At 38.1% G+C, this 14,919-nt stretch overlaps 1 long non-coding RNA gene across 3 annotated transcripts in view; it reads left to right on the top strand.

The window, feature by feature from the left end:
- The window catches only part of LOC102159571, a 599,549-nt gene that overhangs the window by 388,471 nt on the left and 196,159 nt on the right, over window positions 1-14,919 (top strand). For all 3 annotated transcript variants that reach the window (XR_002342937.1, XR_002342936.1, XR_002342935.1), the window contains exon 4: window positions 2,496-2,663. This is a non-coding gene — a long non-coding RNA (uncharacterized LOC102159571). The remainder of the gene's footprint in view (window positions 1-2,495; window positions 2,664-14,919) is intronic.

Raw genomic sequence — 14,919 nt, 5'->3', positions numbered from 1 at the left:
CACCCCATTTCTCTTGGGTGGGAAGCCATCCGACTTTTCATCCTGTTTGCATAAAGCCTCCTAAATAAGAATGAAGCCTTAACAAGACAAGAAACCCCCCCCCTTTCTTTTGTCATTAACATTTGTCAGCATCTCTGATAGGAATTTTGCCATCTGAGATTCTTTTCCCAACTCACAGCTCACGATTATGTAGTACATCTCCACTCATACAAGGAGGATCGGAAAGGCTGAGCCAAACCCTTTTAACAAAACAGTCCCCCAAAGGGCTATAATATTGCTCGGTGGTAATATCATCCCTATGCATTTTATCTTGCACATGAAATCTGGGCTAATTATCATTTTCACATACAGTACATTTTAGACCATTGTGTTTTTGTGTCCCTGCCTAGTTCATTAAGCAGGGTTTTACAGCTCCTCCAGTAACAGGATTGCTATTGACACTTTCATTAGACTCATAATTCAAATGCTTGTCTGCCTTCCAAATGGAAGCCTCTCAGTCCAGAACCACAATCTGGCCACCAACCGTATGTTGGCTTTTAGAACTGTCATAAACTCATCATCACATTGAAGTTCTTGAAGGGTCAAAATCTGCTTTCTCGGTGAAATGTCTCCATCCAACAAACAGTCAACGTGTTCTCCAAGAAGAGTCAGCCAAGCTTCTCTGTTGCTTTCTGAAAACTCCTCCAGACAATTCACAGAATTGTGTGACTATAGCACAAATAACCATTGTCTGTTTTTAAATATCAATTTCCTGTTTCATTCATTCATTCATTCTATTTCACCATCTAAGACCAATATGCCTAATATGATGGCAGATGCTACAATGATTTAAAGATCCATAACATGGTCTCTGCCTTAGAGTATCTTATAACCTAAAAGATATGTATATAAATCATTATACAATTAAGTGGAATGTGAAAATTTTCACCACTAGATTGCCAGAAGTTGGAATGGCTAAAACTGTAGATAGCTATGCTAACTAATGGCTATTATAAACACCGTTTTCTCACCAATGGTTCAAATGGAAATAGCCTCAACCAGCCTAAGTAAAACTGCATATATTTATGGAATATATCACAGAATATAACTTAGGAACAGATGAAGTGAGAGTCCCCAGAATTGATTACAATGGAATGTAGATAGAAGATGAGGCTGGGCAAAAGACAGCCATTGCACTAGTAATCATGAAAAGTAGTCTTTGCATTTTTAGTAGGGTTTTGTTTTTCTCTGACAATATTCAAGAAAATATTTAATAATTTAATTTCCAATAAGGCTTTTTGGGAATGCCCACTATACAAAAAAAAGTTTGGCTTTTAGTTTTTGAAGAAGTGACTGTCTTGGACCTTTATGAAGAAGTGGGAAATCTTAGCAGACCTATGTGGCTTCAGTGTGCAATTGAGGTTTTCAATTGCTTCTAGCTCTTTTATTGAACATCCAATTGTAGACCATATATTTCAATGTATGGTTACTTGTGTTTGATTGAAAAGGCTGCAAACTGATTACCAGGCTTTTGCTTTCTGGTCAATCAAATAATAGGAAAAAAAAATTATTTGGGGTCTTTAAGAAGAAAAGAAAGAGGGGAAGAAATAGAGAAGACAAAACTATAGAATGTACCATTTCTTTAAGTCCTTGTTTACTTAGTCTTACTGAGCACACACATTAGATTATGCACCTTGTTTGATTTCTTCCAACCAAGCCCACAGCTGGATTCCTGAAACATTAAGCTCCTCTGGTGGAAGGGACTCAGACGATGAAGCAGAAGAAGGGTGCGAAGGTGGGCTCTATTGGTAATTGGGGTAACAGTAACGTGGCTTCATTTTGCAGTAATACTGCTGTGGTGTTGGAAAATGACTTCGGTATTTTTTCCAGTGTATTTCATTCTGTTGTATGTTTCTTTGTAAACATGCCCAATCGCATGATGGAGGTCAACAACAACGAAGGGTTTAGAAATCGTTGCTTGGAAATCACACTCACTTAAATACCTGAATCTGTCCATCAGCCATGCCATAGCTTATTCCAAGTCTGTGCAGAGGAGTGATTTGCAATCTCCTTGCTTTTCATTTCAAGTAGCATCACTCACTATAAGCCAGATATTCAGGCCTCTTCAGAAGCCTCCAGGGTGAAGGACAAGAAGAAGCTTATCGACTCTTTCACAACTGTGGCTGGCTACATTGACTGCATCAAAGTTGTTACATCTTCCTCCGATATTTTATTTTAAAATCACACCTTCTTTTCATGGGACAAATAATACGCATTTTCCCATATAATTTTACAATCCCAATGGCTCTTTTGTGGTTCTATACATTTAATTGATCACTGTCCAGGTTGAAAGCTGGGCCAGAGGGTAGGTTGGAGGAGAGGACATAATGTTGATTTTTTGCAGGGACTTCCCCTTTGAATTATCTTTTCTCATCTTCTATAAGCTCACATTGTATAATTAAATTGTGGTTTTTTTTGTTTTTTGTTTTTTTTTTTTTTTTCTTTTTCACTCCCAGGGACTTACTAATTTGGGCTTCTTCCAGAGCTGAAAACTGATTACAAATATGAAACAGATTTTACTACTGGACTTGAACTCCACATAAAGAATAAAAAGATTCTCAAAATAATTGAAAAAGATCTTCACCAAAGAATAGATGCAGTGTGACTGGAAGAGTATCAAAGAGGTAAGAGCTAAATTTCTAATGAAAACACATTTGCTTTATAGTTAGGTATATAGAAAATATGCTTCTATGGCTACCAGCCATTGGTAGTGTTCTTCTTCAGTTAAGGGTCAGGGCAAGGAGGACCGTTTCTAATTAGAAAAACATTGGATGATCTAGTCTCTTTTTCCTCTGGGTCTGTCTGTCTAGCTATTAATTATAGTAATATCGCAGAATACCAGATTCTTTTTAAAGACGTTATTTTGGGGGACAGGCATGCTTAATAAAGAAAGCATCCTCCACAAAAACACTCCCAGGGACATTTGCCAATTTCTTGTGCCTCAGAAATTGTGGCGTGCCATCTTGAAAATCCATATTCAGCATGACAAAGGATCAAATCAGGGGTGAAGGGTCATAAAACTATCAATCCCTGTTTATCTTGATGTTGGGGGAAAAAGCAGGGAGGAAAGAAGGAGAGGGGGAGAGAGGGAAGGGGAAGGCAGGTAGAAAGAGGGTTGGTCTCTCTGGAATATACGAAGATCATCCGGAATAGACATCTGCATTTTAGCTTTTCCTGGTGTGAGAAAGGAAGGAAGCAATCCTGATATATGAATGAAGCGGTTTAGTCTTTTCTCTTTTCTGGCCTATCAAAGAGTTGAGTGTCTTCATCTGTTCTTTCCTGCCAGGAAACATCTATGAGTTGCCAGATTCCTTTCTTGGGCTTTTTTTGGAAACATAATCTGAAGAATGGGGCAAGGATAGACAGGAAAAAACCATGGTTACCTATTTCTCATGAGAAAGCAATAAAGGTTGGAACATAGCTGTGGAAGGCCTTCAGTTCCCTAGAGAAAAATGACGGAAGGTGTGGGGTAGTATCTGAGGTGTGAATGTGAAAGACAGTCCTCAGCAAGGAATAACACCAGGATTTAGGAGTGACTTGGGGAGGGATGATGGGGGTTGAACAGTGAGCATGCTGGCTCCCAGAGTGGGCTGTTCAAGGGGATGTTAGAAAATGAGAGAAGATAAGAGGTATTAGTAATATTTTCCATGGACTGTGTTCTTAGACTTCCATTTCTTCATTTAATGAGTAAAGGCTAGAAATCCTGATTTTAAATGAAATGCCACTTTGGATCTGAACACATGGATGCAGCCATTGATAAGATTTCACCCATAAAGCAAATATTCCGCTGGGCTCCTTGGGATTCTTTTTCAAATAAATCATGTCTTCTCAATGCCCACACCTGAATACAGCCACTGATTTTCCAGTTCTCCTTATAGGGCCTTGTTTGTAAAGAGCTGAGCAGAGAAGCAGATGTCCTGAGCTTCAAATCTGGAGAAAGCGCCAACTAGTTGCATGACCCCAAGTCATGCATCTAAAATAATTTTGTGCACTAGTTATGGACACTGGACTTTGGGATCATATAGATTTTGCACAAGTGACTTAATCTTTTTTAGGGATTACTTCTCACATCTGTATGTTGGGGCACCCAAAGAATCCCCTTCATGGGGCTTTTTAATGAGATAATGTATGTGATGTTTCACAGTGATGAGTTCAATAAGCATTAGCCACTTTTGTTATGGTTGCTGTTATTATTTCTGGTGGGGATGATGTTATTAATCCCAGGCCCTCTGTTTCCTTATCTTTCACATAAAAAATAAAATTTTCTCTATGAATCCTTCCAGTTCTAAAAGTAATTTAGATAATTATTAAATTATCTAATTATTAAAAATAATTCATGAGTTTAGGAACACCAACCACACGAAAAAAGCAGTGGTTAGCGAGACAATTTCTTTTTGCCCTAAATCTCTTAGAAATATTTGGATTCTTTTAAAATACTGCTCCCTGGATTTCCCTTGTGGCACAGCGGGTTAAGAATCTGGCATTGTCATTGAAGTGGCTTGAGTCGATGCTGTGGCGTGTGTTGGATCCCTGGTCCGGGGACTTTGACGTGCCACAGGCAAGGCCAAAAAAAATAATAACAATGATAATTATAATGCTCCCTGGAAAGGGTCCAAGATTTCCTTTAACTTGTGCTAACTCCAATATCTTGCTCAGCACTGCTTGGATACTTACTAAGAAAAAAAAAAAAAAAAAAAAATGGAGTTCTTCTGTTTATGTATGTGGGCTAAAAGCTACTTGAACTATTTGAAATTTACTCTATATGTATGGAGACACTAGTTAGTAGTTCTGCTTTATCCTAAGAATACACATAACCTAAAAAGTATATTTTCCTCTCTCCTTTTTTTTTTTTTTTTTTGTCTTTTTTGCCTTTTCTAGGGCCACTCCTGGGGCATGTGGAGGTTCCCAGGCTAAGGGTCTAATCAGAGCTGTAGCCACCAGCCTACGCCAGAGCCATAGCAACGCTGGATCCAAGCCTTATCTGCAACCTACACCACAGCTCATGGCAACGCCGGATCCTTAACCCACTGAGCAAGGCCAGGGATTGAACCCACAACCTCATGGTTGCTAGTCGGATTCGTTAACCACTGTGCCACGGCGGGAACTCCCTCTCTCCTTTTTTCTATCCCATCCTTCTATTCCTCCTTCTTTCAAAATATTAAAACCCCAGTTCTTCTGTGATAGGAAACAGATCATCTCTTTTAGACCTTGAAATTTTTTGTTTTTGTTTTTATTTTCTTTTTATTTGATTTGCCTGATAGTATCTTGCTCATAGAAATGTAATACTGATAGGGTTGTTGATTGGTCCTAGAATATATCACAGTCCCTAAATACATGAAATTAGAAAAAGAAAAAAGAAATCAACATTGTACTGAAAGGAAGGTAGTTAAAATTCAGAAAGAGAGATTCTTTAATTAACTTAATAAAATTACTAATGGAAGCATTTTAACTGCTAAATTTAATTTACTTGTCAAGATATCAGGCTACAAAGAGGAGGGAAGAGTAGGAACTCTGCTTTCCATTATGATGTACTCTATTATAGAATAAATTTGCTTAAAATGAAATATATCACCAAAAGCCATCAATGACATCTTAATTTGGAACAGCCAGTTGAAAAGTAATTAGACTATGAAGCAATCAGTTCTAGTAAATCAGTGTTTCCCTTTATATAAACATACTTTTTTTTCTTTTTCTTTTTTTTTTTTTTTTTTTTTTTCGCTATTTATATACAGGAAAGACTTTCAGGTAGTAAGCAGGCAAAGATCTGATTCTTTCGGCTGTCGGTGTTTTTACTTTACATTACCAAGCTGTCAAAACAAAATGTTTTATGATGGGATTAAAAAATGCATAAGCATCTGATTTGATTTAGTGTTTATATTTATATGTTGAACTGAGGAGAGTTTGCTTATCACAGGGGTTTAAAAGATTTACATTTGTCTGCTTCGTACTTCCAAAATGCTTTCCAGATACACAGGCAGCCCTAACACCTTACTTCAATGAATGAGGCTAAGTCAAAAGTCAAACAAGAGCCCTGCTTCTCCCTCCAGGGTCCCTCAAATGTTATATAAATTAAGGGGGAGAATGTGAGGTGCTGATGAGACGTGGAGTAGGATGGAGGTGACAGTGGTTGAAATTATCCTTTTGTTCAGTGTTGGATAGCTTGCCATTCTAAATTTCTCAAAATGTAACTGACTTTTCTAGACGTGTGTGTGTGTCTTTATTAGTATGAAAAGCTAATTAGAGGGGTGGGTGAAACAAGGAATTTATATTTCATCTGATTTTGAAAATCCCACATGATTTAACTAAGAGTTATCCAAATTCTAAGTATCAAACTACTTTATATTAGAAAGCACTTTTGTACATGTGTCTTTTCTGATCACCTTAGTATGCCACTGAAAAAAGCATTTTCATCTTCGATTTGCAGAATGGAAATGGAGGCCCAGAGAGGTTAAGTGACTTGTGGTGATGGCAGAGGTAGTTAACGGGAGGGCTGGGGTTGGAACGAGGGCTTCTGGGCTCCCGATACTTTTTCCACAACATCTGCTTCTGATGATGGAATCCCATCTGTTATCTATGGAGGGGAAGAGGTGTGAGAAAAATAACTAGAGGAGATATCAATCACTCAGCAAAATATTTATGAAGGACTTCATTCAGATATTAGGGGAGTCACCATTGTCACCAGCCCTGAAAAATCAGAGGGGATGATGAATTATGCCAAAGAGAACATTAGCCCAGAAGACAGAGACTACCTTGCAGTGCCATGCTTGTGTTAGTGGGTGTTATTCTCCAGTGGGAGAGGATGGTGTGAGAGAGGAAAACAAAGGACAGGTTTATAGTAAGCAAAATAAGCTATACCTTGTTAGGAAGGAAGAAATGTGGGGAAGCCGCTGAAACACAGTTCTAAGATCAGCCAGCATGCAAATCACTTAACGCTATGCAAATGACCTCACCCTCATAGAGTAAATCATTTTCGTTCTCTCTACTGCCTATTTAGAAATGTGATCATTGATAACAACCCTACAAGGTACTATTTCTAGTTGAAAAACACATTGGGAAGAAATCTAATATGTATGATACAATGAGAGTAAGTATTAAGATTCATAATTGGAGGTAGGTGTGAAGTAGCCCAAGACAATATAATTAAAGGGCAAAAGCCTCTGTTACTCCATGGCAGTGAGAGAATGGCACAGAGTATGGGGGCTACTGGGCCCCTCTGCCCCCAGAATTCTAGTAAAAATACAGTCTGTCATCCCCTATGGCAGCTCAGGCTCCATGTATAACAGGACAATTGCCCTGGGAGTGGAGAAGGCAGGAACTATATAAAAATAGACAGAACGACTTAAAGTTAGCAAAGAAAAGATAAGGAGTGCAAAAGTGGGAACTGAGATATTGCTAGTGAAAGAGGTTAGATGGAGGAAGGAGCTCTTTTATAAATGTATCAAGGGGAAAAATAAAAAAGGATCCTCAAGAGAAAAAAGACCAGTGAATAAATGAGAAGAGGAGGGCGTGAAATTAATGATGGCTGAGATATTGACCTCCTGCTTTAAGTCAGTTTTTAAGAGAAAATGAAAATATAATTTGGACAGCTGGAAGGCAATAATGACTTTTAAAAATAGGTATCAACAAAGAGGATGAGGAGAAACAGAAAAAAATTAAACATTGTGGCATATACAGATAGTAAGTTTCAGATAATATGCTTCATAGGGAATTAGGTCCTTTGCCTACTAACTTGGCACAGATATGGAAGAAGAACAATGCAGATTACCAAGATGTCAGAAATCTCTCAAAACAAATGTTTTTCAATAGAATAATGATTGGGGTAGTTTGGGCAAGTAAACACAGAATGGATCTCTTAGAACTATGTAAATTTTTGACATATTTGGTTGTGCCTATGTAGCAAATGCAATTTTTAGAAAAAAATGGAGAAATTTTTTTCTCTTTTATTCCCTGAGCAAGGAAATATACCAAATAACACATATAACTAATGTGTATTGTGGATACTTTAAAAGTGCAAGAAAACTGTCATTGACTTCTGGGAGAAAATCACAAAAACGATTCAGTCTCTCAAACGTTATGTAAATATTAAACTATTGATTAAAATATGCACATAAAATTGGAAAATCCAGAGTACAATAAAAAAAAGCATATGAAAGGAAGTTTCAGATTCTAATAACATTTTCAGGTTAAATCCTCACTCAAAATCCACCTAATTAGTGGGAGATACTGAGAATAATCCTGTAGGGAAGTTTTGTTGACGTTAGGCAATGTGTTTGTGTGGGATAAAGGTACAAATGACAAGAACTGGAATTTTAAAAACAGATTTATTGGAAGTGAATTCTTAAGGAAAGATAGTGTCTTGGAATATTTGCCCCCAAACAGTTTCCTTGGCATTTCTGATGGGCAATCTTAGTTGACAGATTGTAGTTAACTGGCTTCTTAGTTTCTTTCATTTTCAGTACTCTCTTTTTTTCCTCATATGCTGCTCTTCAATAACTAAAGGTTTCTGGGGTTTATGGTATACCACTCCACTGATGCACTGTATCCACTCTGCAGGAACCCTGCAGCATCTGCCCCCAAGCCACTTACAATCAAAAGCCAAAGTGTGCTTCATTGCCAAGTCAGCACCATAGTGAGGGAAGAATAGAGGAAGCTGACATCATATAGAAAGACATGTGGCAAAGATGAGACATGGCCTCCTACAATACATGGAATTGAAGCACATGGCATGAAATAGAGAGATAGAATTCTCCCGAGTCTGCAGCAGTTAGACCAGGGTCTAAAGACAGAGAAGTGCATTTGCACGAGGGCCCAGGAAATAAATCTTTTCTGGTGGAGCAGAATCTTAAAAGGCAGCAGGTGCACCTGCAATGTGGTAGGGCTGTTTGTGATCTGAAGACCTGGACCCAAATCACAGCTCTGACTTTTGGGAAAGTCATTTTATCTGTGTAGAGCTTATAGTCTTTGTGTGTAAAGTGAGTTCATTACTAACCTGCAAGACTGCCCTGCAAGGTGCTGTCCAGTGGTAGAGACCTGAGGTTGAAGAGGCTGTAGGATCAGCTTTCTGCTTTTCAACCAACCCTTAGTTTTGCTTTCGCTGGAGTTCTGTTCCTTAACAGTTGCTTTTGTGCCTAAGAAGCATTTGATTCCCTGGCATATTGCAATTAAACCATTTCCTTTCTAACTTATTGTTCAAAGTTCCTTGCAAGATTTTAAAGCAGTGTCAATTTTTTGTACTAATTTTCAATATTTTATAGCAATCATCCATCCCAAGTGGAGTGGGAGGGAGGTAACCTGCTTCCTAGTTGAATTGTGACTATGCTGTTAAGACAGAATTTATGCTGAGAAAAGGAGAGATTCCATTCCATATAGGGAATGATGGAGACTCTATTTCTGATGACTAGAATAGTGGCAGATTGTGAGTGGGAGGTGGGTGGACACAGCTGATTCTTTTACATAAATCAGACCCCAAATCCAACGAAGGATGTCAGCTCTCCTCACTGAAAGTGATTTGTGAACGCTACTGAAGAAGGGAGGAAGGAATGTGGGGAAGAAAAGGAAGGAAGAAAGGAAGTAAAAGAAATGAGGGAGGAAGGCAGAAAATAATAAAGAAAAACATATAAAAGCTCATATGTTTTTTTTAAGAACTCATTTTGAAGCTATGTTGTATCACTTGGGCATAAATGCCCACACAGGAAAGAGACCTTCATTTCATTCTTCTTTTTTTTTTTTTTTTTTTTTTTGGCTACTCTTCTTTACATTTCTCTATTTAAAACAAGCTTACTCTTCTTTATTATAAGAATATGTGAAAGTTGTTGGCCCATTTTTTTGTTTTCATTGGGAGATTTAGTAAAATATATTATACTTAGAAATTTCTCTTTGAAGCTTTTGGTTTCTTAATTTCTGTACTCTAGCACTTATTCCCAAACTCCCAAGAAGTCAAAATACGATATTGTTTGAATGTACATTTAGACAGAACTGAAAACTGAGATGTTAATAAGTAACATATAATGGTAAAAAAAAAAAATCCTTCTCTTAGTTGGAATTAATTTTATTAAGAATAAATAGTTATTTTCTGTCTGGCTGTTATGTAGTGTTTAAAAAAATTACTTTTGTATTTTCAGATAATTGAACATAACTTATGGTTCAAATGACATGAAAAATAAAATTGTGTATGATTCAGTAAACAATAATATGAGAATGCTACATATCAAAATATATGAGTCAGCCAAAGCTATACTCAGAGGTGAAGTAATAGCCTTCAATTTTTCAGTGCCTTGGGGAAGTAAAGAAAAAATGATTACAAATGACTTAGAAGTAAAACTAAACAAATATTAAATCATGAGAAAGTAAAAAAATAAAAACAATGAAAGAATCAGAAACTTAAAATACTAAAAGTGATTAATTACATCCAGGTATTAGGAAAAATTATTTTATTTCAACATGTAATAATGTAATATTACATTTATCATATAAATCATATTTATGTATTAATATTCAGTATACTTACATATATAACAAACTTTCTATTAATTTATTTCATAAATTATTTTATTGACTGGTAAAACCTTGTCAGTTGCAATAAAGGGGGAAGCCAAAAACAAAATTAGAAATGGAAGCATGAATTTTAGAATATATTTAGTGACAATAAAATCATAAAAGAAATCATAATCCAAATTTATGTTCCAATAAATTTGAAAACTGCAGAATTCCCATCATGGTTCAGGGGAAATGAATCTGACTAACATCCATGAGGATGCAGGTTAGATTCCTGGCCTTGCTCAGTGGGTTAAGGATCCAGCATTGCCATGAGCTGTGGTGTAGGTTGCAGATGAGGCTTAGATCTGGTGTTGCTGTGGCTGTGATGTAGGCCAGCAGCTACAGCTCTAATTCAACCCCTACCCTGGGGACCTCCATATAGTGAGGGTGCAGCCCTAAAAAGACAAAGAAAGAAAGAGAGAGAGAGAGAGAGAGAAAGAAAGAAAGAAAGAAAGAAAGAAAGAAAGAAAGAAAGAAAGAAAGAAAGAAAGAGAGAAAGAAAACTTCAGTGAAATGAAAGTATTTTGAAAAAATATAAATTACCAAAATTGTTTGAGAATAATTGGAAATAAATAATTAAAGCAATAGATGAAACTAAGTAACTAAATACAATTTTTAAAAGTGATTAATGTAATAAAAGTATTAGTACTAAAACAAGCCTTGAAAACTTCAAAGGCCAATTAATTAAGAATGGTTCCTAATATAGAAAAATATTAAAAACTACCTAGTTTTATATAGATGCCAGCATTGCCCTGATGCCAAGATAGAGAAAAATAGTAACATAATACAATAATAAATCTACATACAGATCTTCTCCATTTTAAAATATAAATACAAAGATAGGACATAAAATGATACAACAGTTTATAATATGAATCAGTTGCTTGGCAAGGTGGGTTGGTTCAGGATGCATTTGAGAAGGAGGTAAGGAGGACTCTGAATTTTTTATTCTTTTCTGAAGAAACTCACTCCTGGAAAAGTGTCAGACAGGTGGAATAGCTTCATCAATTCTATGTCAGAACAGAAGATGATAGAAATGATTAGATAGAATGTGTTTTCAGGGAATGATTTTATTCTGGATATATTTGCTTAGTACAAGAACTGGGGTTAAAGTCATGAAATAGTCAAGCTTAATTTTTTATTGCTTATTCTGTTTTTAAAGTTAACATTTATGTTGGGGAATGATTATAAATCAGTGTTCTGTATTACATCTCCAATATAAACAATCCATGTGCTGGGCCCTGTACATGATTTAAAAAGGTGAAATTAATTTTTCATTGTCATAATCCTCATACACAGTGGGCACCCCATTGTATACGATCTGCCCCATCCTCACTCTGTGTCATTCCAGTTTCAAAGATATCACTCCCCCTACCCAACATTCACCTCTCTCCTTACCTCTTTCCCCTGCCCCTTCTCTCTTACTCTTTGTATCTTGGGGCGAGTTTCCTAAGCAAATCCTTTGTCAAGAGAAACCTGAATGGCACCCTCTTAGAGAGGAAAAAGCTGCCTTTAAGTGCCAGTCTTAATTTATGGGTAAGAGCTGCTACTGTACCTGTGTGAGGTTCCCACGAGAGTTTCACTAAATGTGTCTCTGCCAATACCAATGACCGAAAGAGACCTTCCATTAACTTCTGAATTAGCCAAATGGGACAGAGCTTAATCTAATATGTGTTATTTCATTTTCTAGGTTACTTGTTTTAAAGGAAATAAAGTATACTCATAGGCTGTCTAAAACCGTCCTGGGAGATGTGCATGGAAGGACTCCATCTAAACAGTACTGGCTTCTCAGAAAGCTGGGTGCATGCCTGAGGGCCCAATTTAGTTTGGTGGATGCCTTTCTCACAGTAGGCAAAACAAACCCCTAACTCCAAAGAGCTTTGAGAGAAATTGCACATTAGAGAAAACGATGAGTGCTTGTGCTGAAGTTGTAAGATGCTGTGGTAAAAGGGGCTTTTTCCTCTATTGCTCTCTCCACCCATGCCTGCTTAAATTCTACTTGGAGGTGGCATTGCTCATAGTAACCATGATTTCTTCTCTTTGGTCTGGTATGACCAGTGCTGTGAGCGCTCTAGCCATCCTCAGAAGCAGATTGGAAACTGATGAGCTGGAGCTAAAGTCTTTTCAGGAGGGAGCATGGAACAGTGGAAAGAGAACCAAACTGGCTGCCTGGAGACCGAGTTTCTTTCTCAGCTGAGGCATTTAATTAGCTGGGTAATCTTGAACACACCTCCCTCTGAGCCTCAGTATCTTTATCTATCAAGTGGGGGTAATAATATTTGCTCTGCGTATTTTCCCAATGATTATGATATTAATCGAGTAAGACAATGAACAAGCAAGTAGTCACCAACTACCAAGCACTATACTGATTGAAATTGTTTGGAGGGTGATGGCACAGGGAATGATCGGACAGGTTAGTGAGATCCCGTAGGTATCTTGGCAATGTCTTCTTGACTCTCTAGGATTTTCATGAAAGCAAAAGTTGCTAAACAGAACTAGATAGAAGCAGCTCTCTCTTTTTATAGCCATCCTTCCCAACTGCCAACCCTATTCCTGGGACTTCAGAATGTGCCAAGGTTAGAAGACTGAGACATGGGGTGTGAGCCATAACTTCTAAATCAGTTCTGGAAGGATGCCAGACCATCAGTTTAGAAAAGTGATTTGAGTGTTTTCCTGAGGACAAAGAATTACTTAGAGAGGATATCTTTCAAGAACATGTTATTGAAACTTGGAAAAAGGAGTTTTAAAATGTGAGAACACTAGTATTAAAGGCACTCTAAACCAATTACAGCATATTTACTTGGATTTCAATGGGGGGGTACCCTTTTCATTATTTGCAAGCCTCGAGAACATTAGAAACACTTCACTGAAGACAATATAATATCCAAATCTGAAGTAGGATGTTGTTCGTCCATTTAATCCACTTTCTTGCTTTTACCGTCTTCATGAAGGCAGAAGAGCTCTTATATGCTTGTTTTTAGCGTGCAGTGTGTCCTGAGTAGGCAGCAGACTTTTGCACAGTTGGTACCCCTTGTCCTGAAGGAGACTTCTGTTCGGAGGTGCCCAGTATTTTAAAGATCTGCTGTCCACAAGGCACTGACTCCTTGAGCTTACACAAGAGCCTTGAGGATGTTAGTGCCCTTTAGCTAGAGGATGGTCCTTAAACAAAGAGAATATCCACTTTCCCCTGGTAGCTTCGCTCTGTGGATTTGCCAAGAGTTTGGGGACCCTGTGGGGCACTGGTGCACCCCTAAATGTCTCTATATATACACTACTCACCATAAAATGAAATTCTCCTTAGTTGTTCCTACTCAAACTACAAGAAACTAGTTTTGTGTAACTTAATATAAAGTTTATGTGGACATTTCATTTGGGTGGGAGGTGGCTGGTCTTCTATAACCCTCAGGGATGTCTTCTTCAGAGTACAGCCTATCAAACAGTGGCAGAAAAGACGGAAAAACTTGTCATACTGCTTGCGTCCATGCTTTTGAACCATAAAACATGTCAGCCTGGGTCAGATGGTGCCTCTGACAGGAAGACAAAGGGATGCAGTGGAGACCACCTGCTGGCTCCTTGGTGGCATCATGTTCTGAGCACGCGAGTGCCTGCCTGGCACTGGGATGGGCACTGGGACAACATAGACCAAGTCTACTCCCTGCCCTCAGAGGGCCCCCAGAGTGACTAGGGACAGACACTTAAAGAGGCAGTTGTAATTTCTCTCACTGGTTGCGGGGGAGAGCAACTTCTGGGGGCTGAGGAAGTATAGAGAGGGTCCTTTACGAGGGAGGGAGTTCATCTCAGGAAGCTGGAAACTGGATGTATTTCAGAAGTGAAGTCAGAGTTGCCCAGAAGCTGTAGGGTAGGAAGAGGCATTCCAGATGAAAAAGCAGCTGGTGTCTGGGTGTGAGGGCAAGAACAAACTGGGAATGTCCAAGCAACCCCACTGTGGGGCCGGTGGGAACCGGGGTGGTGCCTTGAAGCCAGGGTGCAGGAGCCAGCTATAGTGCTCCATGCGTGAGGATGGTGAAAACTGCTATAATAGGATGGGATTGATGCCATCATAGAGGTGTGCAGAGTGTAAGGCTACTGTCATCAAAGCAATGGAAGTGTGTTCTAGGCACCTGTAAAGTCTCTTTACACCTCAATATCAGCAATGCCTTACTAAACATTATAAACATGGAGAAATATTAAAAATACATTTTCAACTTTCCGTTAGCCACCTCTCGGTGACTCATTTTGCAAATTTCTGCAAAAAAGTTGTTTTGTCCTTGTATTTGTTCTAAAAATACATTCATTCAGTTTCAAGGGATAGAGTGTAGTTCAAGGTATGTGGGCAGGCACCAA

The sequence above is a fragment of the Sus scrofa genome, chromosome 3 (genome assembly GCF_000003025.6).
Source record: "Sus scrofa isolate TJ Tabasco breed Duroc chromosome 3, Sscrofa11.1, whole genome shotgun sequence".
Classification (NCBI taxonomy): Eukaryota; Metazoa; Chordata; class Mammalia; order Artiodactyla; family Suidae; genus Sus; species Sus scrofa.
Note: the sequence above shows the minus strand (reverse complement) of the source record. Positions and strands in the feature narration are given on the sequence as shown.